General features: G+C 39.5%; 1 pseudogene across 1 annotated transcript; it reads left to right on the forward strand.

The window, feature by feature from the left end:
* The first annotated feature begins 205 nt into the window (after window positions 1–205).
* On the forward strand, window positions 206–717 carry LOC307065192 (annotated as a pseudogene). The gene has a single exon. The product of its transcript is annotated as an uncharacterized misc_RNA (transcript).
* The last annotated feature ends 326 nt before the right edge of the window (window positions 718–1,043 follow it).

Raw genomic sequence — 1,043 nt, forward strand, 5'->3', positions numbered from 1 at the left:
GTGTACTCCCTTCATCTTGTCTCAGGTGGTGGGTCTCCTAATCTTGATGGGCTTCTCTGGTCCCTTTAATCTCGCCTCAGGTGGTTTCTTGGCTGCTTCTCCTTTGATTAGCAACTGTTCAAATCTGCCCTTTGGAACTCAGGGAAGGTCATAGAGGCTGGAGTCTTGCCTACAAGAAACGGGGTACAAAAAAGGCCTCTGGAAGATGGCGACTCCCATGCATCGGCTCATAGCCCGGAGACAAGCGGAAGCAAATAAGCAACATGTAAGATGTCAGAAATGCCTGGAATTTGGGCATCGGACTTATGAATGCACAGGAAAAAGAAAGTACCTACATAGGCCTTCAAGAACAGCAGAACTAAAGAAAGCTTTAAAAGAAAAAGAAAACAGATTATTATTACAAGAAAGCGTTGGAGAAACTACTGTAGAAAGAAAGACCAAGAAAAAAAGGTCTAAGAGTGTAACCAGTTCCAGTAGCAATAGCAGTGACAGTTCAGCCAGCGATTCTTCATCAGAGAGTGAAGAGCCGTCTACCTCGTCCTCCTCAGAGGACAGTGACTCTGATGAAAGCTCCTCCAGTTCATCATCTTTAGCCTCCTCCACAAGCTCTTCCTCGTCCTCTGATGCAGAAGAGATTCCAGCTCTTCTAGTAATAGCAGCAGCAGCACAGAGAGTAGCACTGAGGATGAACCACCAAAGAAGAAGAAAAAGAAATAGAATTGTTCCATCCATATTGGACTGATGGACTAAAAACATCAATGTGATTCTTAGAAGGGAATTTAGAGTGTGTTAAGACCAAATAGGTTAACTGATCAAAATTTTTAGAGTTCAAAAGTTTCTAAATGTTTTACATTTTAAGAGCATAAAGAGTATTAATAATGGATTATGTATATAAAGACTTTTTTGTTTTAGGGGTGAATCTTGTTTTTCTTTTTTATCTTTAAAATATATCTCTAAAATTAATCAAAGCTGAAATCTAGTAAATCTTTCTGTGATGAAACCTATCTCTTCTCCCTGTGAAATAAATGCCATATTTTGTTATA

Source organism: Hyperoodon ampullatus (assembly GCF_949752795.1).
Source record: "Hyperoodon ampullatus genome assembly, chromosome: 16".
Taxonomy (NCBI): Eukaryota; Metazoa; Chordata; class Mammalia; order Artiodactyla; family Ziphiidae; genus Hyperoodon; species Hyperoodon ampullatus.